The following is a 27,154-nucleotide window of genomic DNA, read 5'->3' as shown; positions in this document are numbered from 1 at the left end:
TAACTAACTGATTAAAGGGGAAGCTGGGTCCCCTTGAGGAAGGGTCCTGTACTGTCAGTGCCAGTTTATACAGCAATCGTTTCCCTGGCCCTTCCCCAAAGTGACATGCAGCTGTTTGCTGGGGCACCCGTGCATGGAGGAAAGGGCAGTGCCAAGACTTTCCGGGACTGTTGGATGAAGGGTCTGAAACCAGGAGAGCTGAAACTCCAGCACTTACAGTGGGGGGCTTGTGGAGGTCAGGTGAGAAATGGGGCTCCTGCCCAGGTCCATCTCACAGCGGATCCGAGGACTCGGCCTGTGGTCATTTCCGTGGCCCCTTATTGTGTCCTTGGACTCGCCAGACCTGTGTTGGAGGTCCTGTCTTGGATTCCCCCACTTGTGGAAAAAGAGCCCTTGGTGGGCAAAGTCAAATGGAATTACCCGCTCCTGGTGAAGACGGTAAATCTGACACTGGCATGTGGCTATTTCCCCAGTGACTTACCAGGTCAGACACTTCTCGTTCCTTCCTGCAGCCTTGCTTCCAACTGGTGCGACTTCAGCACGAACGTCCTGGTTGTAAAGATCTGTGGGCCGTAAAGTGTCTCAGGCATTCCTGACCTGAACATGCCTTATTTCAATGCTCTTATTTAAAAAAAAAAGAACCATCGTCACTGGATATCACATTGTGAATTGACAAGTCTTTTCTTTTTATACTTATATATCTTTTATCTCTTTCCACTGTCCTCTGATCTCTACTGTTTCTGATGAGACACCAACCATCATTTGTTCCTTGTGTGTAATGTGCTTTTTTCCCGTGGCAGCTTTTAAGATTTTTCTCATCTTTGGCTTTCAGTGGTTTTACTGTAACGCACCTAGGTGTAGTTTGTGTGTTTTTTGGTTTTGTTTTGTCATTATCTTATTTGGAAGAAAAGTAAGTTTCTTGATCTGTAAATAGCTCCCCCCCCTTAAATGGAAATAATCAATTTGGGGACATTTTTTACTTGATTTCTTCAACATTTTTCTCTGCCTCATGTCCAGCCTTTTCTTCCTGGGACTGTGACTACACATACGCCAGGCCATTTGGATTTTTTTTGCATAGGTCTTTGAGACTCTGCTAATTTTCTTTTCATTTTTTTGATCTGTTTTTTTAGATTGGATAGTTTCTGTTGATCTGTCTTCAGATCATGACTTGTCATTTCTAATCTTTTTTTAAGTAAATCCATTTACTTTTTCATTCATCATTGTGCTTTTAAGTTCAAGAATTCCCTTTAGTTGTCTTTTCAAGTTCTGATTTCTCTGCTGGGATTTCCTTTCCATGCACTCATTAGGACCATACTTTCCTTTAACACCTTGAACATATTTATAATAATAGCTTTAAAGTCTGTATCTGCTGATTCTAACATCTGGGACATCTCAGGATCACTTTCAATTGACTGCTTTTGCCCTTGAGTATGAGTCACATTTTCTTGCTGTTTGGCGTGTCTAGACTAGAATATTTTCTGCTACATGGAGCTACATTTTGTATATGGCATTGCCTACGACACATTGTAGATATCTGAGATTCTTACACTTGTCTCGGAGTAGTGCTGGTGTTTACTCTAGTGGGTGGTTGGAGTCTTGGCTGATAACATGAACTTGCATAGACTTGGCTCTGGTGTTTCCCGTCTAAGTTGACTTGACTCATCCTCCAGATTCTGCTTTCAGGCCTCATAAAAGGCCCTTGTCGGGACTTGGTTTAGGCTCTGTTAGAGACTTAGACGAAACCTCACTCTACATTATGGTCTTTACTCCTAAGGCATGACTTTTCTGATGTCTCTTATGTCTAGAATATAAAGGAAATCTCTCCTTTCTGGCTGGCCTGGAACTCCAGTATGTCTCAACACTGTTTGGCCTCCCAACCCCATAGCAGCTGCTCTCGTATAATTCTTGGGTATCTTTCTCTGCATATGCACGGCCCCACCCTTGGCCAAGGACTGGCAGGTAACCGCACAAATGTTTGAGGTGTCACCGTTTGGCACAGCTGCCTCCTCTGGTGTCCTAATCACCAATTCGGGTTATTTTGGCAGCCCCTTCAGCTCAGTAAGCTTGCCACACTCTGCTCTGCTCCAGCCACTGCAGTCAGGAAATTTCCCATAGGCAGAGGACAAAGGGAAATTGGTGGGATCACCTCACGGGTTTTTTCTCTCTTGGGGATCACAATCTTTGCTCCCTGTTGTCCAAAGCTCAAACGCAACTGTTTGGTATCCCCCTCCAATTATATAGTTGTTTCTAGTGGGAAGGTGACTCTGGTAGTGACTTCTCCATCTTGGAGCCAGGAGTGGAATTTGGATGAAATGCCTCTATTGAAACAGTGAATGTGTTCTTTTCCATCTCCATCAGTGAGGAGCATTGTATGGGAAGGACAGCAGGACACATTCATTATCTTACTCCAGATCCAGGAGATTAACTCTCCTGTTCACCAAATAAGATACCTCACAGGAACCACGGTCATCTTGATATTCTGTAGATAGTACCACTCTGTTAAACTGATAACATGTGCTAACGAGCTGGTAAGCATGGAGCATGGAGATCCATGCATGCCCAGGCAGTGGAGACAAACTCATGAAAACATAAGGGCCTGCATATCAATGAAATGATTAGGGATTCAGCATTGGGGGCATGCTGGGACAGGCCCCCCCAAGGCAAAGAACAATTTGTTGCCCATCTCGCATCTCCTACTACTAAGATGGGAGTACAACACTTAATGTCTTTGGATGGGGGGGTGCAATATATATATCACACCTCAAAATTCTGTTTTAACCAGTCTCTTGAGTGGTGCGAAAGGCATTCTGTGCGACCTGGGGCAAGAGGGCTCTGCAGCAGGTGTGGGGTGCTGCTTGAGCCCCTCTGCCTCTCGGGACATGTGATTCATCAGACGGATAGTGCCGACTGTATCCACAGGTGAAGCGTGCAGAAAGCCTCTCTAAGGGAGTCTCCGCGGGGACCTGTAGAGTTCTGGACGATACGTGCTTTTTACGATAGAAACGACTTGCATTTGAGGACTAGCTCAGGGCATGCCATTAGGCTGTGTAGCAATCATGCACCTGGCCATGGGATCCCTAGTGAGTGTCAGCTGTAGCTTGTCCCTCAGGAGTGGTATGTTCTGGGTAGGATGGCGCATCAGGGATGGGCTGGCTATAAGTCTCCTGGAAGGCATGAGTAAGTGACACGGACAGGTACGCAGACTCCCATGTTGCCTGCCCCCCATGCACCTGAATTTCTCCCTCAACTCACACCTATGATCTTTGGATGTGCCCTGCAACAAACTGTCGGGAGAGGGAAGAGCTCAGACCGGGTTCGCAGAAGGGTTGGCCCAGGATTTTGGTGCTAGCTGGAAACTGCCTTCTTTCTTTTCCTTCCCAAGTTTTTATCTAAGTTCCAGTTAGGTTTAGGTTTTTTTTTTTAAAAGATTTTATTTATTTATTTGACAGAGATAGAGACAGCCAGTGAGAGAGGGAACACAAGCAGGGGGAGTGGGAGAGGAAGAAGGCGGCTCATAGCGGAGGAGCCTGATGTGGGGCTCGATCCCATCACGCCGGGATCACACCCTGAGCTGAAGGCAGATGCTTAACCGCTGTGCCACCCAGGCGCCCCTAAGTTCCAGTTAGTTAACATGGAGTGTAATATTAGCTTCAGGTGTACAACGCAGTGATTCAGCACTCACGCACGCTGACTCCTTTTATGTTACATCCTCACTGAGGAGTAGCCCTGAAAGAGAGTGGGGTGGGGAAATCTCTAGGCGGCACACTTGCCATCCACTCTTCATGAGAGAGAAGTGTCCTGAAGTCAGAGCCTGCATAGACTCCTGGACGTGGGGAATTGGCTTGGCTGACTGGACAGGAGCCTGGAAGGAACAAAATTAGAAGATGATGAACAAGTTAGTCTGGAAAAAAGGCATGTCGGTAGACCTAGGGGAGTGGGCAAACGTGTGCGGATCTTGAGTGCCCAGCAGAGGGCTGTCCCACCTGGGCTCACCTACCAGGTGAGTAGGACGACTTGCCCTGAGGATGACAGCCAGTCTACTCCAACCACTCCAATACTCACGCCGGATGTCCACCCTTTCAGCAGCACCGACAAATGACAAGCCTTCAACAAGTCCCCATTCCTTGTGGGTGAGTGGGTTACATCGGACCCCCGATAAGCTAGAGGGAAGGGCTGTTTGTCTTCTCTGGAATTGACACTACCCTTGATATGGATTTCCCTTCTCCGCTCACAGTGCTTTGCCAGCATCAACGGCTTACAGAATCTGTCACAAGGTGTCACGGCATGCCTTGGACCAAGCTCTTGTTTTACAGCTGGGGACACGCAACACTGAGTACATGGTCATGGGATCCACTGCCCCGATGATATGCCTCCATCAGCCGGAAGCAGACGGCCTGAGAGAGTGCTGGAGTGTCCTGTTAAAGACTCAGCTAAGGGGGCTACACCCAGAGGCATCGGGGACCCCGTCTTCCTTCCGTTCGCCCTGTGTGGTGAATGCACCTGACCAGTGGCCGTTCTATGGGGCTGTGTCCCCCAAAGTCGGAATGCGTGGGTTCAAGAGCAAAGGCTAGGGTAGGAGAGGAGAGTAGGACTCCGCTCATTGTCGTGTCCCCTATGCACCTTGTTAGAGCTACACACGGCATGTGCTCCTTGCTTCCTGCCCCCTGGCTTCTCTGAGGACCCCTGAAGGTGTGTGGGCTCTTGACACTTGCACATCACAGACTGGAAGTGCTAGGAAGTCAACATTTTGTGGGCTGACTCTGTCCAGTGGGGGTGGGGGCTGACGCACAAAGGTGGGATTTAGTGCTTCCCCTTCTCCAGAGGAAGGTTCTGGAATGCATTTCACACGGCCCCGCCGGGAATGCCTTGGGTTGAGCAACCAGCAGCCACAGCAATAGCAGTCCCAATGCTCTTAGTATTGGCCCTCCCTCCTTCCCAACCTTGCTCACTGTCCCCTAGGTCATTCTCCTCTGTAAGGGACTCACACTTAAGCCTCTTTTCCAGTCTCTGCCTTCTAGGGACCTGGAACTAAAAGAGATGGAGATAGCATCCGATGCCACTGATGCCAGAGGCCAACCCTCTAATTGCATTTCTAGAGTTCTGACTATGTGCAAGGTAATATTTTAGGGAGAGGGACATGGCAACGAATTAGACAGCCCCCGTGCGCGTCCCGTGGACACTGTGCTCTAGGGTGGGAGATGGACAATAACACGTACAAGAACAGATCATCGTACAAAGGAAATAATGCTGGGTAAGAGATTGAGAGTGACAGTGGGTGAGGGTGTGGGAGAAGCTGGAGGGGCCGGGGACGTTTGTGTGGACTGTTGAGTCAGGCAGAGGAGAGAGCCAAGTGACCTTCGGGGGTAAAGTGTCCTCTGCAGGGGGGAGAGCAGAAACCCCACCAGGGAGATGAGGGTCACTTTCATTCCAGCCTGTTTGGCGTTTAGAACTAAAAAATACTCAAATTCACATAATACTCCTGAGAAAGTGGTTTAGCAGGATTGCACAATCACCTTGAGTACCGGTGAGCCTGGGAGCTTCTGACCGCACATGATCCGCCATCTATTTTTCTTGCCAACTGGACACAATCTGAGCAAGAAAATCATGTTTCCAAGATGGCAGATCGAAGGGCAAAACAAAATTATGTGCATCCCAAATCCCTTCGTTAGAGCCCAAATTTAGTTAAAATCAGTCAAGTCTTTCTCCTTTATTATGGTACGGAAGAATAAATAAAACACAGTGAACCCAAGACCTCTGCTTGGCTGTTCGTTAAGAAAGACCATTGTGTGTTTGAGCAATCTAAGCCAGGTGGGGTGGGTACCAGTCATCACAGAAGGATGCTGTCGGGGAGGCAGAAATGAACGGGAGTCCGCAGGAGACAGCAAGATACATTTTCCTTCCTGGAAAGGATGTTGTGAAGGAGTGGGTTCAGACCTGAGGACTATTGTCTTGGAGCGTGGTAAGTGGCCCGTGGAAATCAAAGGGCTTTGCAAGGGCTCAAAAGCAGGTGTGGCAGAGAGAGGGACACCGTAGGAAGCACCATGGCCGGAAGGGACAAAGTTCAGATAACGTCCACAGCATTTTATGCAGAAAGGAAGGCATCTGATTGGGTCCCCTAATGACACTCTGCGTTTGTGGTCTATTTTCATCCGAGGATCTCAAAACATTTTCAAGCATTAATTAAGCTTCACAACAATCGGGGACAATGGGTATAATTAGACCCATTTCTTAGCCGGGTCATCTGAGGCCCATTAAGAGGCGCTGACTTGCTTAAGGCCTTCGGGGCTGACCTTCCTGTGTTCAACTCCGCCTCGCCTCCTTTGTCCGAATGTCTCCAAATCAGAGCAGGACGTAAACATGTAAACAACCCTCCTTAGAAACCAGTTACTGGACAAATTCTTGGGCGAGCCCCCAGTGGGCGTCCGTGGCCACCGAGCGATCGTGCTCTCTCGTCACAGCGGGTTACCCGAGGTAGTTTTACACGCCTTTCGGAAAAGCCATTGGATGGAAATATTGGGAAGAGGGAGGCTGGTGCCCAGGAGCCATGCAGATGCCCCTTCCCCGTGGCCCGACACGGACTCCCTCCGGGGTGAGCGGGAACCACAGGTATGTTGCTAATTTCCCAGCATTCTACCGCGAGGTTATAAAACGTCTTTTCATCTTGAGTTACGTACGTCTCCAGCACATAGGAAGACTTATTACAAAGGCAGCCACACAGGGGGAAGAAAAGGTTTCGTTTATTCTGAATATCTGCACCAAACACTTCTGATGCCTTTGAAGGGACTCCGAAATACTGAGAAGGAGAAAAAGGCACAAAAGTGCTTTTATAAACGCAACCTGGCTGTGGCTCATGTTGGGTCTGGTGAGAAATCTATTGTCCGTGGGGCAAGGGCCGCGTGATAATAATCCATCCTATGATATTTGCATTTGCTTCCCCTTCTGGCGGATGGGCGGCTTATGCAAAGCAGCCCGGGGGATCCTCACGGAGGCTGGGGGCAGGGACCTCGTCCTGTTCGATTACTTCAAAAACTCGGCTCCCGACAATGGCAAACATTCGCAGTAAATATGTCATACTCTGGATGTTTTCTCCCGGCTTCTTCAGGAGAACAAATGGGTCGTTTCTCCGACAGGGAGATTTATAGGCAACCGGAGGAAGTGTGTGGGTGAAAGAGTGAATTCTCTGTTTTTCATGTCCCCCGTAGTCAAGGGCCTCTTCCACCGAGGTACCCCACCGCACTCCGTCTCTTCGCATTCTTTCCTCTTGACTGACTCTCAAAAGATCCATTTCAACGAGGAAGAAAACCCCCAGCGTCTTGGATGACGGTTGCGGATTCTGCCGCGGAGATCCGTTGTCTGTTAAACAGATAGCTTCTGCTCGGCCGTATCGGACCGCTGACCTCGGGGGTGAGCGGACGTGCGGACGAGCGGCCTCGCTCCCGAGGGGGGGATCTTGGGGGAAGCCAGGCCCTAGCTTAGGAACCCCCCGGGGTGGGGGGCCCCCGATGGGTTCAGGTGCTCACTTCTGCCTGTAATCTTTCTGGTGACGTGGGTTCCACCAGCGACTTCTTAGGAAGCCTTGAGCCGCGAGGAAAGAAATGTAAGTTCCCAGTGCCTGTCCCCAGGGCCACCCAGGACGGAGCCAGCACTTAAGAGCTGGCCACACTCCCACCGGGTGCCGAGCCGGGGTGTGACACCATCTACACCACCTGCCCAGGGAGTCGAGGAATTCAGGCCGGGCCAGGGTTGAGCCCCACAAGCACAGGCTGACAACTGACTGGGTCCTGTGGGGAAGGCAATGGGGAATACCTTTTAAAAAGACAAAATCTCTGCTGGAAGGGACAGGAATGCCTGTGACGCACGTAAGGCACGGTAACATGCTTATATATTAAGATAGGCACAAGGCTGTCCCAGGTTAATGGTTCATTCTGTCTCGGAGAACCGGGAATAATGAACTACCTGGATGATGAAGGAAGCAGTTAACATCAGTGAGGGGAAGTCTGGAGCAGTTTGCTCCAGCTGCTGTCACAAAGTGGCACAGCTGAGGGGCTTAAACATTCACTGTCTCCTAGGCCCAGAGGCTGGAAGTCAGCAGGGCAGGGATCTCCCGAGGCCTCTCTCCTTGTATGTGGATGGCCGTCCTCTCCCTGGGTCCTCACGGGGTCGTCCCTCTGTGTGTGTCTGTGTCCTGAGCCCCTCTTCTTAGAAGTTATATGAGATTAGCACCCACTTTAATGACTTCTTTTTACTTTAATTACCTCTGTCAAGGCCCAACTCCAAATAGGGTCACATTCTGAGGTGCTGAGAGTTAGGACTTGAACATATGAATATTTAGGGGACACAACTTAGCCCATAANCTTTTTACTTTAATTACCTCTGTCAAGGCCCAACTCCAAATACGGTCACATTCTGAGGTGCTGAGAGTTAGGACTTGAACATATGAATATTTAGGGGACACAACTTAGCCCATAACAAAGGAGAAGGCGGTCTTTCCACTGAGGATGTAGATACAAAAGGGCAGGGTGTTGGGTCAGATTTCCTGGACACAGAGCCTGAGGCAAGGATTGGGATCCACATGATTTACTGAGGGAGGGCTCTCAAGAGAAAGGAAGTGAAGAAAGCAGGGAGGGGCACCGGGGAAAGCTCAACAAGATGATGGTCCTAGCCAGAGACTGCCCTCGCCTGACCCCTCAGGGGGCTCTGGCGTGTCCACTGTACCACAGACTTGGTCCCACGTTGAGGGCCACCCCCCAGTGAGTCAGACGTTGGGCTGTGGCTCTCCCAGCCAGGGTGACCGCTGTGTGGTATTGAGGCTCCCGTGTAGTTGAGGGAGCTCTCTGGACAAGGGGGTGCCCATGAGTCCTCAGCAGCCGACATCAAAGGCTGGGGGTGCTCCTGGTGGCCAAGCCCATGGGGAGAAGTGGGCAAGCACCATGGCTTTCAGAGGCACAGTGAGTTTGGGGTGAGAGAGTGGCTGCCCTTGTGGGTTGACCACTGGGGTCTGACATGGCAGAGTCCCACTCCGTACAATGGATCTGGACAGACTTGAACTGGGGAGGAGAGCTCCCGTCTGACCTGTGGCAGCTGTCCCAAGTCCGGTGTCCTCTCCATGAGCGCACGGATCTGCCTGCTCAGCAGAGTCAGGCTGGTCTGGGAAACCGGGGATGAAGCAACACTGTCTCCTGTGGTCTCTCGGCCCTGCCACCCTCGTCCACTGGCCTGACACATGGCAGGGACCCTGCAGGAGGGGTTAAGAGNGTGGCAGAGACCCTGCAGGAGGGGTTAAGAGAAAACACGTGTGGACCAGCCACGGGCCAGCGTCTGCATCCAGGGAGCTGTTTCCACCCTCATTCTTTGGGCTCTTATCAAAAAGAGGCGATTTAAATCTGATGAATAAATCAAAACGGATTGAATAAACAAACGGATCGGTGCTTCTCTGCGAGGAGCTGGCTGCCTAGCAGAGAGGCAGTGAGAGGACAGCCACGGTCCTGGCGGAGGGCGGAATCTGAGCCAAAAGCCAGCACAGATCCCCTCTTCCTAAGAGGGACGGAGAGCAGGACATTGGGGGGCAGAGCCCAGGGTATTTAGAGTGAGGAGTGGTTGTTTCATTCTCCACTTGTCCAGCTGGTCCCGTCTACACCTGCATGGTCAGCTCCATCCACTGTTGGCTTGAGCAAAGCCTTCCTGGTTTCATTACCATCGTCCCATTCTACTGGAGAACGATAATGCCCTTGAATTTCCCAAGAACGCATGCATTTCGCCAGGTCTGAATGCAGCACTAGCTGTAGGGGGAGCCGTGTTAGAAAACACCCACTCCGGTGTGAACGTGAGTTCATGCTTCACGCAAGACGCACGAGCAGGGTGGCCAGCCAGCCCACCAGCGCCTCTCCCCGCCATGGACACTGGCCTGGGAAACTCCTTGGGACACCAAGTGGCTGAACGAGGGTGTTGATGGAGGAAACCAGAATCATCAGCTCATTATCCCGTTGAATCTGCCCAGGGCCTGACGGTGGAGGGTGGGCCAGCGGTGCTGACCCAGCTCTAATGGTGCCCCTGTTGTGATTCTGTTTCTGGGAGGAAGGACACCAGGAAAGGCACACAGATCAGCTTAGGGACGCTGTCCCATTTTGCTCATACCAGACCGTTCCTTTGGGAAACAGGGATAATTTCCTTAGAAAGTTATTATAGAGACTTTGTTCCGAATCCTTATAGAAATACATTCTCCTTTTCCCTTCCCCTTATGGCCCTGACTGCGAGATGGACAGCCGAGTGTTTTAGATCCAAGGCAGAACTCGGCTGCGTGCTCGACCCGGGTAAGCAGATGCTTGGTGGCTGTGTCCCACGAGGGGCTGCTGAACGGCAAACATTCTGGTCTATTAATTTTTATAAAACGATGATGTTTATTTTTAAAACTGAAGGGCATAAAGAGAGACAAAGAAGGAAAGGGAGAAATGCTAATTTAACCCGAGCTGACTATTTTTTTTTTAGCTGACTTTAAGGCACGACCGAAGTCTGGAAAAGATAAAGCCTCAAGTTCAAACGTATAGAGTTTTTCGTTAGCATCAAAGCAAACCAAACATTGAGAAGGTCTAGATGCAGAGCTAACGCACTCAATTGATCCTTTTTTCCCCCCGACCGACTGCTGGGGACCACGGACGCCTCAGCCTCTTAGGTAGCACTCGGAACAGCGGGCCAATTGTGCGGCGGGGCCAGCGCTGCCCCAGGTAGCCGATAACTTCCCGTGTTGAAATGATGACTTGGAGATTTCATCATGATATCCCTGCACAGCAGGAAATATCATCTTACAGACCTGCCATTTCTTCAAGTAATCGGCGAGAAGGCCATTAAAGTCCATGTCTTAATTAAGCCGAGCATTAGCCAAGGAATGGCAGGCATCCGAAGGCTTAGCCGTCCCGCGGGATCCAGTTTCACGGGGAGGCCGTGTGCGGAGGGCTGGGAGCTCCGAGGGGGACATCCGCTGCCGCCAGCAGCGTCAGCCCCGAGGCCGCCCAAGCCCAACTCTGGAAGGCCGCTCGGGAGACTGTGGGAGGTGCAAGGTGAGCTGGAACCCGAAATCCTCTGCCCTTTAACCCGGTTCCTGGCAGCCGGTGAGCGGCCTTTGTGCTCTGCGCAGATGCGTGAAACCCGGCGGCAGGGTAGGGGCTGCCTCGGACTCCCTGGGTTCCTGTCGGGGAGATTACATAGAGGGAAACTGAGGCCAAGCAGAGGTCGCCGTAGCCCTGTATAGCTGGGGAGCCATGTGTCAGGGATCACACATCTGACTGTCCTTCCACTAAACCAAGACGGCCGGGAATGCCTGGAGCACCCCACCCCCCGCTCCCTCCGCTCCGGAGCTGGCCTGGCTTCTGCCTCCTGCTTCTAGGCATTTGGCTTAAGTGCTTCTGTCCTCAGTTTTCAACTCTGGAAAATGGGATGCATTCTCGGTGCCCACGTGGAGTGAGCTTGCATGTCGCTAATAAATGGCTATAAAATGTGACTTTGGTGTATGAGAAATGGCGCTGGGCCAGGGCCCGAGACCTGGGCCTGGGCCTGGTACCGCCACAGCCCATCATCACCCCACGGGACGGCGCCGTGCTTCCCGAGAGGGTAAGGACCAGGAGGAAAGGGTAGCAAAGCTTTCTGAACACCCAAATCCCTGTGCGCATGCAAATGATCATTTTTAAAACAAGGGCACCTGCGTGGTCTGCTTGTGGTCTGCGCCACAAAATGCCACAGAATTTAGGTTCGAGGGTCTGGAGGCTGGCGGGGTTTGTGTCCGGTAAGGACCCGCTTTCTGGCTTGCAGATGACCGCTTCTCAATGCGTCCTCCAGTAGGAGAGGAGGACGGGTGGGGGAGATGGCTCTGTCCTGTCCGATCAGGACCCCGCCTTTATGACCTCACGTCACTGCCTCCCTGAAGCCCCGCCTCCAAATTCAGCTGTCTCGGGGTTAGCGCTTTCGGCAGGTGAGCTTTGGGAGGACACACCAGGCCTCACGGAATTGGCACGTGCTCTGTGAGGTAAGAACCCGATCGGGCCCCCTTTGGCCTTAAGGAAAAGAGAGGTGGAACCGGCTGTCTATGCAGCAGGCCACCTTGCCTTCCTCTTCTTACCCACCTCCTTGTGCTTCCTGTCCCGTCCTCTCATCATCGGGGAGGAGGGCAGCACAGATGTGCTCCCACACAGGTGAGGCTGAGGCTGCCAGCCCTGGGGACCCTGGGGGCGGCCTGGCCCACTGTTCCTGGGCCTGGAGCCGCCCCCTGGCTCGTGTGTGGGAGGACTGCCTCTGCAGGATGCCTCTGCTTTAACCAGGTGGGGGCAGGGGTCTTCCTTAAGCCCCACCTGTGTGCCTTCTGGTTCCTTCTCTCCCCTCCATGAGGCAGGGCTGAACCAAGGGGACAAATGTCCCCTGTGAACACCTCACTGGCTGCCAGCAGCCCCTCCAGAGCTTCCCAGGCTTGAGGCTGGGGCCGCTGGCTGGAGCACTTCCCCGAGTGCTGTGCCACTGGGGACACAGTCCCACTTCCTGGAGCTGTTCCCCAGGTAAGCGGTGAAAGGTAACCCTGTGGCCGTGGGACTCGCAGGATGTGTGCAGAAGGAAGGGCTTCCATCTCCGCAGTCACATTCCTGGCGAGGTCCTTTTCCTCCCCATGACGCAAGCACTCAGTGTGTGCATGGCTCATCAGGTGCTCACACCTGGTGGACACCTGTACTCACACCAGACCTTGGTGTTGATAGGAGCTCATGGCCAGTTTTTCATCCAAATAAAACCATGGCTGCATCAGTAATAACAGTAATAACCTTAACGACAATCCTTTTAAAAGGCTGGCATGTTGTTGTCAGCTTCTCATACTTGGCGCCCGTTGAGTCTGCTTGGAGCCACGAACAGATGGATTCCATGTCATTCGCTCCGCCCAAGCGTGCAGGGTCCAGTGTGTGAGGGAGCTGGGCCCCGCGGGGTCTGCGTCATGCCTGACTTCCCCAGGGTGACGCGACTCCCGACTGCTGGCAGCGTCTTTCTCTCTTATCCTATGCTACAGCTTGCACTGGGTCCCCCGCAGGTTGGAGCCCTACCCCCGGTAGTGAGTGTGACCTTATTTGGAGATAAGGTCTTTGCAAACGATCAAGTGAAGATGAGGTCATCTTATGGAGGGATGCACGGAGGGACAACCCCGTGAGGACCCAGGGAGAGCACGGCCGTCCACACACCAGGAGAGAGACCTCAGGGGGACCCCGCCCTGCCCATGCCTGCATCTCGGGCTTCCAGCCTTCAGGACAGGGCGACAGTGCATGTCTGTTGTTTAAACCCCATCTGTGGGACTGGTAAGCCTTTGCCATGCTCTCGGAGGCTGGAGCTGCCCTTTAAGGGAGGCTGCACCTGGGGACAGAGGACCATGTCCCTGGGCCGCCGCTCTGCCCCCATGACCAAGGCATGAGGTGGGTGGGGGGCTGAGGCACTCACCAGCTCCTTCCCAGGCAGGCTCGCAATGTGCCTTTGGTTTCCATGTGAGGAAAATGCAAGCCAGGTGATGCTTGGGGCCATATGCAGGAGTCTGTGGTTGGGCCAGGCCGCCCAAAGGTGAATCCAAGGCAACAACGGAAATCAGGGTGATTGTGGGACATCTGCAGCTATCATCCCCTCCCCCATCACATCGTCACGGGAAAGGCCTGGCAGAGCTTCCTGGACCCTCAGCTCCCTTCTACGGTGAGCCCAGAGGCGAAGGAACCGAATGCCCGACCACTGGACAGAGTCAGGGCCAGCATCTCTCCTCTTGGGAGAACAGAGAGAGCAGAGAGAGCCGGAGAGGGCCCGCTGCCTCACGGTGTCATGCAGCGAGGGCCTTCCTAGTCCTCAGGCCCGTGCCCAGCACCATCACGATGCCCTTCAGGAGCTCAAGCCTGGAGATGCTGCCCTGCTGCTTGAGGACAGGGACGTGGGGCTCACGGGTGCAAGCGGGTGCAGTCCATGTGCTGACTGTCTTCTGGAGGGACAGAGGGACAGTGGCAGAGACGGCCAAGGTGAGACCCAAGTGGTCCCTGCTGATGTCCAGCCATGGCATCTTCCAGAAGGAGGCAACTGTGTGCGTGTGAGCGCATGTGTGTGTGTGTGTGTGTGTGTGTGTGTACCAGAGAGGCTTCCAGGGACGAGTGACGCCCCTGTGCCTCGCAGGAGGAAGAGGAGACAGAATCTGGGGGGGACACCGCGGGAAGAGGACAAAGGCACGGAGGCCAGAAATGGGGCCTATGGCCGCCGCATCTCAACGCTCCGCCCGGTGAGACCGAGGAAGTGGGGCCAGGGACATCCCATTGATAAAGATCCAGTAAGGGGAAGACCTTGGCTTCTGCGGATGGCGGAAGTATCTGAAATGGATCACACATGTTCTTGGTAGTTGGACAATTAGCACCGGTTTGATGACAAGAGTCGCTGGTCAACGTGCAGGGTTTCCCGGGCCCTGTGCTGAGCTTTGGGCACATCCCCCCCTTCCACTCCCTCATGGCCACCTGCTGTTGGTGTCACCCTCCCTTCTTTGCCTTTGTGACGCCAAAGTGTCCAGAGCCAGCAGAGCCCCGTGTCCTACGTACGCCCTGGCGATCGCAGTTCCTTGTGTGGCCCCAGGATAGCCCCAAGGAGGACAATGGCTTGGAGACCCTGTCCCTGCCTTTGCGAGTGTATGTCCTCAAAGGCTGAAAAGTTGAGGCAGGAGAAGAAGCTTAAAGGGGGTGTCTGGTGCCTTCTGTGGGGGCCGGGGGAGGGCTACCTGTGCCCTCCTGGCAGCCTCGTGTCTGCCCCGCGTAGGAGCCCCAGTGGGGTTGGGGGTGGAGGAGAGCAGGGGCAGAAGGGGCTGCTTTGGAGACTGCTGCCTTTGCCGTGGCCGCCCCCTCGCTCCAGGCATCTGCGCACTGCCCGCCCGCGTCTCCTTCGCACGTAGAGTGTGGGCAGCCCTCACCTGCCCCCTGGTAGGCACCCCAGGGGCAGCTTTGAAGGACAATGTGAGGACACCTGCTGCTCTTCCTGCTGCAACCCTCTGGGTTTGTCCAAAGCTTCCATGTGGTCTGAAGATGGAGCCAGGTTTGTGAAGCCCTGGGCCAGGCACCAGGTGATGTTTTTTAAACCAGGACCCCGGACAGCGCGTGCCAGACGTGGCAGGGGTGTGCCCTCAAGGGGTCAAGGTCCTGGCTTGAGAGTCTAATCTAGATGAGGGGACAGCATGCTGGGAGCCCACGGGAGTCAGCTGAGGCCCTCCAGCATGCGGGTGGTGGGAGTGGGCAGGGCCCCCGCAGCCCCCCAACACCACCAGTCTCAGTATGTGAAGGGAGGGGAAATTGTTTAGCCAAATTTAGCACTTGCCTGGATTCTGAGCTTTCTGACAGTGGGGCAGAGAGGGATGCGGGGTGGGGGGGTTGGTGGGGGATTGTCTGAATTCATTTAGAGCTGCCAGAACGTGATTCAAAGCAAAAATGGCTTCAATGGGTCTATAAAAAGAACACCTAAATCCTCTTCGACAGACAAAAAGGCATTTTGATGATTTCAGTATAAATGAATCTGGAACATAAGGATTAAATTTCTCTGAAAATACTCTAGAATCTAAAATGGTGCAAGGGAGGAAAACGACAGGGAAGAACATGACTGCTTTGGGAGAATTTTTCTGGGAGAATGTGGCCTGTTACAGTGCCTGGAAGCAGGTCCTTTTGCTTCCCCGTGTCTGGGGTAATAAGACGGCGGCTTGGAGGAATGTCTTCGTTCTCTCGCGGGTCAGGGTCACCCTAGTGACCTCATTTTACCTTGATCACCTCTTTCCAGACCTAATTACTGCTACATTTTGGAGGTGTTGGGAGTTAGGACCTCAAAATATGAATTTTGGGGGGACATGGTACAGCCCCTGAGAGTTGTCATCAAGGTATTTGCTGGGGTCAGCCCAGGTGACCACCAGTGTTTCTTCTAGTTCAGCAATCCCAAGAGTGTGTCACAATCTTATGACAATCAGTGGTTTAATTAAACATGTATCTCAGAGAGGAAAGGATATGCTGGTGTTACTGTGTGAGGAGGGGTGGGGGGACAAGGGCAGGGACTCTGTGCTCACCCGTCAGAGCAAGAAGTGACATGACAGCAGACATGGTGTGTCTCCCCACTCATTGTTTTGTGAGATGTTTACCTTTCTGTAGTACATTTTATGGGGTGGGGTTTTGTTTATCTTTTTTATATTTTTGGTCATACTGCAAAGGCCTTCCCCTCATGTGGCTATAAAAGAGCTCTTCCCCATTTTCCTCCAGTCTTTCACGATTTGTGTCTTTTCTTTTCTCATCTTGCCCTTTGGTTCACCCGGGGTTTATGGCGGCGTAGGTGGTGAATCTGTTGGCCATGTTCTCCCTATTGACCTGAGGACCCATCTGTGCTCCACATTCACTTGGGCTTCCTGGACTGTGTCTCTGGTCAGCGTGTGTATCTGCTCATGACCCCACACTGTTTTAGAGACCTGTCTTACTACCTGCCAGGATAATGCCTCTCTTTGTCCCTCTTCTTTTTCATGGTTCTCCTGGCTGTCTTACCCATTTTTCTGCATGGAGCTTACCACTGCCTTGTCTGGTCAGAGAAAAAGAGCTGTTCATGTTTGCATTGGAGTCAAGTGACCTTCATAAATCAGCTTAGGGAGAGTGACTTCTAGAACCTGGCCTGCTTTTCCAATTGTCTTCTGTCCTACAGTAGTTTTTTATGATTTTTCCATATAGATCTAAAAAATTCTTGTTATACTTATTACTACTATTTTATCTTTTTTAAAAAATTAGCTGAAAATCAGTGTTCTCTTCTAATGTAGCTCTGGGGTGTGTGTGTGTGTGTGTGTGTGTGTGAAGCTATTTTTTTTCATATAGTTGCTCCTTTGCTTATTTATTTTATTGCTTAGACTAGCATTTTGATGGATTTTCTAGGAATGAATGCATATCATCTGCAAAGAGTAAGGCTTTGTCTTCTTTTTGATCCCTATACTTCCAATAGCTCTTAAAAGTGTATCTGCTAGTAATTCTGGAACAATGCAGGGGATAGTCTTAGAGTTTCTCTGTTGAACACAAGGCTGGCCCGGATGGATGTATTTTGTCATATCAGAGACACTTCCATCTATTCTTACTTTGTTGAGGGTGTTATCAGGATATTGTCACATGCTTTTCCAACTGTGGAAACAGTCATTTGATTTCTCCCACTAGGTCAATTAATATGATCAATTATATCAACATATTTCCTAGTATTGTACCAGTCTTGGTCCTTTGATGTGCTTCTAAATTTTGTTTATATTTTAGTTTGGATTTTCTCCATGATATTTGTAAAAGATATTTATCTAACCCTTCAGCAAGTTTTGGTATCCGTGTTACACTTGCTTTATGAAAACAGTTTGAAAGTTTTCTTTCTCGTTCTTTGCTCCACAGAGTTTTAAATGGCCTTGGGACGAAAGGTTTAGAAGGAGGGTTCCCTGTGAGAGCATATGCGTTTGGTGTTTTTCTTTGGGCGGAGGAGTTTATATAATTTGCTTTTAAAAATAATGCCCTAGTGAAAATCCTTTTATATCTGTCCTTATACACTTACCTGAAGTTCCTAGGTTTTAATTCCTCGATGCATAATTTCTATCAAAGAGGATCCAGCTTAAAGTTTGATTAATAGGGTCACACAGACCCCACTTCTTCTGTGAAGGCTGGAGAGGTTGACGGTTCCACCAACAACCACTGACACCAGGTACTGCCAACCTCTTTTGTCTTTGACAATTTGATAGACAAAACAAAACACATGCCCTTATATTATTTCATTTTTTCCCCTCTAACTAATAATAAGGTTGGGGGCCTTTTCATATTTTTAGTGGTAATTAGGTCTTTTTTTTTGGTTTGTTTTTGGTGAATTGTCTGCTCATGTCTTTTCTACATTTTCCCATAGGCATTCTCTCTTTTCTCATTGATTTTTAAGAGCTCTTTATATATTAAGGATCCTTAACCATCCCATGAAACGTGTTGTCTTAGGCCAGTCTGAGTCCTCCTGGTGAATGGATTTTGTTATAAAAATTATGTAGTGAGTCTGCAGTATCTAAGTTTACTCTACTGGGCAGTGGCCAAAGTGTGGGTGAGTCAGCCTTGGGTCATGCAGAGAACTTGAACTAGTCAATTGAACATTCAGAACTAACTTGAGGAACTTGACTCAACTCTTCTGTGTCTAGTTCCAACAAGCTCTTACAGTGCTGAGAAAAAAAAACCCAAAAGCAAACATGCCAGCACCTGGAAAACTCCCATTGATCGGAAACATAGCACGTATATGTGTAATTCTGGTCACCAAAATGCATTTCCTGAGGAGGGTTAGAAGCATGAGTCTGTGTTTGGATCATTGCCATTTTTAAATGTCAAAATCCAGCCAGGTTTTCTATGAGGTTGTGTTTACTGATATGCTATAGATTTCTGGAGAAAACCCTAAAGACACGGTTGAGATGCAAGAGAAATTTCAGGGCATTCTCTGTTGGTTCTCACCCCAGGGTGTGGCCAGGAATCCCGACGGGTTCCAGCTCCTGGCTGATAACCTCATGGGGCAGGTGTGGAGGGAGAGCCATCTGATAAGGGATCCACCATAAACAGCTTTTAAGATGAAGCAAACCAGCCATGACTATTTCAGACCCATCCCTTTGGAAGCTACATCTTTTGCCTCAGACTTCAGTCCCAGCGCATGTGTCCCAGCAGGAAGGAGCACAGGGATGAGCCAGAAGGACAGGTGAAAAATGGCAGGTAACATGGTGTGGGGGAGAGCATGGCTCTGTTTCCTGCTATGACAGACAATCTTTTATGCTTCAGGCATTGACCCTGTGTCAGGCATTGTCTGTGGCCCCGAGGAGACATGGGTGTGAAGGGTAAGGAGAATGCAATCACAGTGATAACAGAAGCGAGCGTTCCTTTCCTGGTACTGGCTCTGTAGCCAAGCACGTTACAAACGCTCTCATTCGGTCTGAAGAAAGAGGCAAGTGCTATGGATTCCCCAGTTTGTAGATGAGTCTAGGAGACACAGAGAGGTTGAGCCCACACCCATGTACCATGCCACACCACCTCCCAAGTCAGCCAGTCCGCGGGCACGTCCTCCCAAGTCTGAGCACAGTGATGCTGTGGAGAATGGGAATCAGTGGCTTAGGACACCTGCCTTGGTGGGGGACAGACAGTGAGACCATGGGAGGCGGACTGACTGAGCCTGCCTGGGGACATCAGAGAAGACTGTGGATCCTGAAGGATGAGCTGGATTTTGGCAGGGAGAGGAGGAAGAGGGTAGGAAGAGGGGTGGGCCTTCCAGGGTACGGGCCAGCCTGTGGGAAGGAGCAGAGCCATTGAAAGGACAAATGACATCACGGCCAGTGAGGAGCATCACTGAAGCTGACTTCAGAGTCTGCAGAGGCTGGGGGCCACTCTGCAAAGGGTCTCTTAGGGCTGCCCTATGGAGTTTGGCCTGTGTCTCAGCAGTGGGAAACACTGTAGTCACTTGATCAGAAAGAGGCTTGATTAGATTCATGATTTAGAAAACCCATGATGACCACAGCCAGGAGAAAAGCCAGGGGGCACTCAGTGTTTTCCACATAGCTCACCACCTAGGACCCCATTTGGAAAATTCTGGGGCTGGTAGAGTTATTGGTGAAAGGTGACACCCTGACTAGCCCATGCTTGTGAATGCATAAGGCTTAGAGGTGGAATTGTCACACTGGCTACAGAAGTGTGGCCAACATGGGCTCCCGTGAGCTGTAATAACAAAGGTTGGCTGTTAGCCGTGTAGCCAAGCTTCTGTCAACAAGGAATACTACCAAGGGTCTCATCTGTCTCATGACATTGGACTTTTGCATATGAACATGATTTTTAAGGCTAAAATCTGCTGTCCTGATGATCAGAGTATTTGCTAGTACATCACTCTGATTGCTACAAGGGAAGGTTTATCACTGTTAGGCTGAGAGCAGATGCTGTTCTATGTGTCTCGGCAAAGCTGTCTGCCATAAGCTTTGGTTCATGGCTCCTTTTTGCTTTGTTCGCCACCATCATTTTATGTTTGTGGGTTTATGTTAAAATTACAAGGTGCGTAATGTGTGACTCAGAAGAACCAAACTTTACATGGGATGTGATAGCATGAGTTGGTGGGGGGGGTGAGTTAGCTAACTGGTACAGGTGACATCTAGAGCTAATTCTCTTCCAGTAAAATGCCCCCAGGGACGCTGAAAACATGACAATTACAATGGCACAAAAAGCAGCGAGAGGTAGCCTAATACCAAAACTGGGGAAGAACAGACAAAAATGCACCCCAGCAGAGCAGAGAGTAGGATTCTAGGTAAAGCTCTGACCAAGGAAACTGGGGATCAGATTGAAATCGAGCACTTGGCTTGCTTTCCTGTCGGGATCTCAGAAAGGAAACCCAACCAGCATGACTGATTTGCCCCATTGGTTAAAAACATGGCACCTGAACAAATCTTGCTTTGTTCAGGGATTTAAAAGCAAGCAAACAAACAAGCAAAAAAGGACAAAGTCACCAAAGTGGGACAAGACAGGAAAAGTGGGGTAGTATCCAGAAGATGAAGTCTCCTGAAAATAATCTATGACAGAATTCAGAGGGGAGAAAAGTCAGGAAACTCATCAGCATTGACAAAGCAGTAGGAGATAATGGCCAACTATCAGATTGAACTCTCTACCATTTCCGTGTTTGTAAGTTCCAAACCGCTGACTATAGACAATTTCATAGGATTCAACTCAGTATAGATTCTACACACCAAGACAGAAACACAATGGATGAAAACAGTCACGCACACACAATGATAGAACAAGGAGACAAATAGACTGAATATCTTATAATAATAATATATGTAAATGTAATAATAACAAATGTAATAAATAATAATGTATTACATATGTATAATATAATAATAAATTTAATAATAATACAATAAATGTAAATGAAATAGATTCTTTTGTTAAAAAGACTCTAAAATTTAACAAAAGAATTCAAGTATCAAATATGTGCCATTTCTTTTCAAAAGGTAAAAAATAATAAATGAATAGGTGAATACATCCTAAGAAAGTGCAAACAAAAATAAAGTAGGAGTCACAATAATAACATTGGCTCAAGTAAAATTCAACAGCAAAAGTACAAGCAGAAGAAAGAAGGCAATTTTATTTTGATAAATAGTTTGAATCACGATAAAGACATACTGACTCGAGCCTTTTGGTGATAAATAATTATGCCCTAAAATATATAATGCAAACTTGTTAGAAATGTAAGGGCAGAAACCCACCAAGGCCCAGCATTTCTTTCCCATATTTGGAACCCCCAAAACTCTGAAAGGCAAAACTTTATCAGCCTGATGCACATTAGGCAGCCAAATTGGATCTGAGTTGATGGGTGGGTGTTACAGAGGGTGTTATGTCACTTAGTGCTAATATTTGTGCATTTCACTGAAAAAGAGCAATCTTCTGTGGGAGTATTATGTAAAATACCAAATGTTACCTTTCAAAAAACTAAAAAATTCTGAATTCTGAATCATTGTCTATTAGTGGATATGGTTTGTGGGCCCATAGTAAGGAAATCTATGAAAGAGGCAAAAAATAGAGCATACGATATAATTATAATTAATAGACCTTTTTTTGGACATGTGTGAGTGCACAGACATAGCCACAAGCAAATTCTATATCCCACACGTAGAGAATGAACATTTTCTGGCTCTTACGTCATATTTACAAAGCAGTACGACCAGAAATTTATAATCCAACCTTGTGGTCTTAAAAACACACTTCCAATTTTACTCGCAAAAAGAATTAAAGAGTAAAAATGAAAACACTCTTCTAAATTAGGGCAAAGCAGAAGTAAAAACTGAAATTACAGACATATTGACATTTGTGGGATGAGGTCAAGGCTGCTCTCCGAGACAGATTAAATGCTATCATTATCAAGGTATAAAGAGAGAAACAACTAAGGATGGGCTTGGGGGGTGGACACAGACCTGGCGAGCGATCGTTCACACAGTTCTCCCAAAGGCTGTGTAGGACTCACTGCTGAGAAGTCTCTTGTGCTCTCTGGGTGCTCATGAGATGCCTGTTGCTTTCTAGAAAAATGGAAATGACCCGGTGATTGAATGAAGACAAGGTTGACAACCTGAAAAGACAAACACCCAGAGGAGAAATTGAAAAGTTACCAATGAAATACCCTCCAAAAAGTCTGAGTGCCATCAAATGCTCTAGTAACTTCACATCTCTATGCAATTTCGGCTGCACTTATCAATAAAAAAAAAGGAGGACAGTCTTCCTATGTGCACAAAGCAAAACTACAGGTATACCTAAGTTATAGAGATTTATAAAATAAGATTTCAAATAAAATAATGGCAAATCAATTCCAATTGGATTTTTAAAAGCATATAGCATGGGGCGCCTGGGTGGCACAGCGGTTAAGCGGCGCCTTCAGCTCAGGGCGTGATCCCGGCGTTATGGGATCGAGCCCCACATCAGGCTCCTCTGCTATGAGCCTGCCTCTTCCTCTCCCACTCCCCCTGCTTGTGTTCCCTCTCTCGCTGGCTGTCTCTATCTCTGTCGAATAAATAAATAAAATCTAAAAAAAAAAAAGCATATAGCAGAGCCAGGCAGGTTTATTCAAAGAAGGTGGGGCTCAATATTAGAAAATCTGCTAACATAATTCTCCACATTGCTAGGTCTAAAGAAGGAAAAATCTATAATCATCTGGATAATTTCCAACAGCTGTCTTTATACTCAATGACTGAGCACTAGACACTCCTATTTAAGTCTGGGTCAGGCCAGAATGCTCCATTATTGCTATTACTCATCAATATTGTTCCAAAAGTCCCCACGGAGGTGTAGTTTTGGTAAGGAGAGAACAACAGACATGTATTTTATATAATATGATTGTCTGCAAATCCTGAGGTATTCACAAAAAAATGAGTGTAGGAGAATTCAGAAGGTGGCTAGTTAGAAACTAATTCTACAAAAATCAATAGCTTTTTTGTATACCAGTGGTGCTCAGTAGGAACTATCATAACAAGCGCAGATCTTACTCACAATAGCAACCTAGTTTGTAAAATCTCAAGTAATAAGCTACACAAGGAATGTGCAGAAAGAGCGCTATAAAAGAAAAGAACTACAGAACTTTACTGAGGGCCGTAAAAGAAGGTTGGCGTAACAGACAACTTTTCTATTAATGGACAGACTATCTATGACTTTAAGGATGTCAAGTCTCTGCCCAAATAATCTGTGTGTTTAACACAGGCCAAATGAAGTCCCAGTCGGATTTTAGGATGAAGCTGACAAAGAGAATTTAAAAGTCACCCAGAAACATAAATGTTTGAGAAAAGTGAAGGAAGCATTAACGAAGGCTTTTACAATATGGGTGTAGAGATAGTATGTGGAAAGGTAATGGGAACAGACTTACAAATTAATGGCATGAAAGAGAAATTCAGCAACAGGCCCCCAATAGGTAGAATATAGTTTGTGTTCCAACTCAATGGAGAGCGTACGGGAAAAATATAAGCGTAGATCCATACTCATCCCCCACTCGAGAATCAGGTCCAGATGACTAAAAATAAATTAAATGAAAAAACAAAGAAACAAAAACCCCAACCATGAAAGCTGTGCAGGAAAGTAGAGGTGAATACGTTAAGGAGTCCTGGAGGGAGATGTCCTTTCCTAAAGGACGGTACAGTGGTCCTTAAATCTGTCTGGCCCTCAATGGAGAGACCCGTAGCTATTCTTCCTGTTAGCTCAGTCTGATGCTTCCCTGTGCCCCTGTCCAGGTCCGGGCTCCCGATCTAGTCTGTAGTTACCTTTCATCTCATTGCAGTGGGCAGTTTAAGGGAATATGTTTGTGTGATATGGAACCACAATTGCTGTCTTCCCCGCGGACTGTGAGCCTCACAAATGCAGGGTACCCAAAGACGGTATGCAGCAGGTGCTGAACAAAAACTTAGTTAAATTATTAAGTTCAAAAAAACTAATATGTAAGTTTAATCACAATCGATTACAACTCATCACAATTCACGATACAGACATTTAGTTAATGAAGTAATACATACAACATGATCCCCTCTCCCCACCCTTTTAAAGTAAGCTCCTCGTCCAGCATGGAGCCCAATGTGGGGCTTGAACCCACAACACTGAATTCAAGACCTGAGCTGAGATCAAGGGTCAGATGCTTAACCAACTGAGCCACCCAGGTGCCCCTAACATGATCCCTTTTTACAACATCAAAAACATGTCTGTGCATGCTCAGAAATAAGCCTGCAATCACACGCAAGGATTGGTGATAGTGGTGCATTCTTCTCTCTATTCTGTAACTGTTCTAGAATCAACATACATTGGTTTTGTAAGAAGAAAGTTTTTTTTTTTTTTAATTAGCTAAAAATACAAGCCACTATGCAATGGAGCCACCATTTGCTGGAAAACATACATCCATGGCAATACATACCCTAGACACACTGTGACCCCTTTCTGATTTCCATCCATCCTCACTCGTCACCAAGCATGAACTAAGCCAGCTGAGGTCTTGTCCTCACACTGACAACGGCACCTTCCCAGTTCACTGTGAACTGTGCTCGTGTGGTCAGATGCCACCCAGACTAGATTCAGGACTGACAGTCAGGAGAGCATCAACACCTCGGCTGTCACGCCAACCCCAGTGACAGGGAGCTAGTCCACTGAGTGCCAGGTCCTGTTCCTGGTGGGGAAGCTTTTCCCTCCCAGCTCCCCACCAGGTAACATGACTGCTGGTCCTCTGGCTCTGCAATCACATCAACACAGATTACTGCAGCCAACTCGGTCTCCCGTGGATGGACGGAGTTGCTGCTCATTCCCTTCTTCCAAGAAGACCTACGTCGCTTTCCAGAGTCTAAGTGAAATTCAATACGGTGAATTCTACCGTCCCGTTCGCAGCAACCAACAACGTCTACAACCTGCCATTTTTCGGAGTGCTTCTATCTTAAATTCCCTACTTATATCCCCAAAATGTTGAAAAGTAATGAAAACAAGAGATATTTTGTGACAAAGCTTTGTATTACATCATGGTAGGTGCCTATCTGAAACACGGCTATCCAACATGGGTGAGCTGCCTCGATTTAAGTCTACCTCGTGTGTGTTTTCAATGGGAAGAAAAACAAATGAACAACAAGCAACTTATTTGCTTGCCTTTTCACATCTAGGAAGTTTGGTTATTGTTGTGTGATGGGCCATAGGTTGTTACTGAAGCCACAGTCTTTCTTTGGAGAGGCCTGAACGAAAGAGATGGTTTGCAGGGTCTCCAGCAGTCCTGAGATTTCGTGACTGTACGAAGGTGGACAGCTGACGGTCAGGGAGCAGTAGGTCCAGGAAAGAGTGTTCCCAATGAGCAACGGCACCCATTCCTTCACCGTCTAGGAGTAGGAACCGTGGAGAGGCTGCTTGGGGCCAGGCTTATTCTTGGTTAAGGGTGACCCAACACCCCACCTCCAGAGGCCCAGAAGTCGTGCTGGGGTTCTGGCCAATGCCGAAAGCAGGTGTTGTTAATGCAAGACCTGGAAGCTGGGTCTGAGTGTCTGAGCTGCTGTCAGAGTGGCCTCAGGTGGTGGCCATTCTATCCAAGACCAGCGAATGCCCCAGGAGGGACAGGGGGCAAGTTAAAATCCAGGGCTGAGAAGGGCAACCAATGATGTTTCCATAGGGCATCTCACACCCTGGGCAAATTTCACAGGACATCCACCTGATTAGAAAATATTATTAGAGTCACATTAGCATATCATTAGCATATCGTTAGAATCCTCGTGATTAGAATATATCGGATAGTACTCACTATCGAATAACATGACTTAAAAAAAGAACCAAGTATAACAATTTATTCAACCAAATGAGTCTTTGCAAGTTCTTTCCCTTATCCCGCAAGACACTTATTCAACGTGCCTGATGACCTCCGATGGATGGTGTGGGCCTCTGTTTCCCCAAAGGGAAGATTAAAGCAGAGGTGACTTTAGCTTCTGGGGCTAAAGGTGGCATTTGAAACACCTACTTGTTTTATTATTGATCTCGTGGCGCACACACGAGCACACACATATACGTACTTAAAATTACACGTGCCATAAGATGCCTTGATTACTCTGTGATGGTCTCATATCTGATGACGTATTTTGTTGCAACTAGTCCCGTGTTTTCCAGAGCGTGCCCCCTCCCCCGTCCGGGCTGACGGCTCCTGCTGCCACTCAAGGGGCCATTCCCACCAACGCAGAACAGGCACTTTCTCATCCCTCTTGTGGAGCCAGAGCACCTTGGAAGACGGTTTGGCAGTTTCTGACGAAACTAAACACGTGTGGACCAGCCCGTCCAACAACTGTGCTCCTTGGTGTTTCCCCGAAGGAGTTGAAAACGTATGTTCACACACAACCCGCACACAGATGCTCAGAGCAGCTTTCTTCATCTCTGGCCAGACTCGGGAGCGGCCAGATGTCCCTCAGTGGGTGGATGGGTCAACAAGCTGTGGTCTGTGCACACAACAGGATAGAGCTCAGCGCCGCAAAGAAAGGCGCTCTTGAGCTATGAGAAGACATGGGGAACCTTAACTGTGTTTGACTAAGTGACACAAGCCAATCGAAGGGCCACGCGTACTGTGCGATTCCAACCGTAGGACATTCGGGGGAAAGGAGAAACTGTAGAGACGGCAGAAGGATGCGGGGCTGCCAGGGGTTAGGGGCAGCGAGGGGTGAACGGGCGGAGCACCGAGGAGTTTTGGGCGGTGACACTGCTCTGTAGGGGGCTGTGGTGGCGGATACACGGCCTCACACGTCCTAACTCAGAGTGCGCAACAGCAACGGTGGACCCGAAGGTCAACTGTGGACTCTGGGTGACGATGTCGCGGCGAGGTAGGGTCCCGAATCGTGACGACTGGGATGTCAGTAATGGGGGAGCTGGGGAGGCGGAGAGGGCGAAGGGCAACTCTGTACTTTCCGCTCACATTTTCCATAAGCCTAAACATGCTCAAAAAATCAAGTCTGTTAATTAAAAAACAAAATGTTGAGAGAGAGAGAGAGAGACCCAGATTCTGTAAGGACTCTGATGCGGAGTCTCTTTTCCGAGGCACCTCCGGGCCGGTGAGCGGGCCTTACCGCGGGCATGCAGAGCGGCTGGGAGCTCGCGGCTGCGGCGGCTCCGAG

The sequence above is a fragment of the Ailuropoda melanoleuca genome, chromosome 16 (assembly GCF_002007445.2).
Source record: "Ailuropoda melanoleuca isolate Jingjing chromosome 16, ASM200744v2, whole genome shotgun sequence".
NCBI classification, from domain to species: Eukaryota; Metazoa; Chordata; class Mammalia; order Carnivora; family Ursidae; genus Ailuropoda; species Ailuropoda melanoleuca.
Note: the sequence above shows the minus strand (reverse complement) of the source record.